We start from the raw sequence: 675 nt of genomic DNA, 5'->3' as shown, positions 1-675 counted from the left end.
GACCATTAAAACTCACATCACCACAAAGCGCGATCATGTGGGTGGGTAAATGAAAAACTACTATAATTCGAGAGCATCCAAGGCAGAAAAAAAATCTACATAGAAATATTTGCAAGTGTATAAAGAAATAATAAATTTTAAGATTCGACGACATTCCACAAATCTACTTGTAAGCCAAAACTGTGATATTAATGCTACTTATGTGTAAAATAGAAGCCCTGGTTTCTTATATGCTATAGTACACACAGCTGAAATATTGTGTAAATCTCTTATAAAAAACGTTAAATTAACATGTGTTTGTTACAATTCATAAAGTCCTGACAAAACCTCACTCTCAGCGCCCAAAAAAAAATAATTTTGTAAATCTCAAACCTAGCCCTGACCATAATAAAAGTGTGCTGCTGTGTCCGTATAGAAATGTTTATGTGCAACTAAAACACGTTTCCAGTTATGCAAAGTCACTGACGTTTATGTGTGTGTGTAAACTGTAACAATTTCTAGAAGTGTTCAGTCCCATAGCAAAACAGTTCAGGATGCTGTCCTGGACCATTGATGAATGAAACATCCCAACAGTTTTCAGTATGAAAACGTTGACAGCAGATTGAAAACAAGTGTCCTTGCTTTTTGCAAACTGGGCAATTCTGATGTTGTTTATCACTCAGATCACAGAGACAG

This window comes from Girardinichthys multiradiatus, chromosome X (genome assembly GCF_021462225.1).
Source record: "Girardinichthys multiradiatus isolate DD_20200921_A chromosome X, DD_fGirMul_XY1, whole genome shotgun sequence".
NCBI classification, from domain to species: domain Eukaryota; kingdom Metazoa; phylum Chordata; class Actinopteri; order Cyprinodontiformes; family Goodeidae; genus Girardinichthys; species Girardinichthys multiradiatus.
This window is presented reverse-complemented; position numbering follows the sequence as displayed.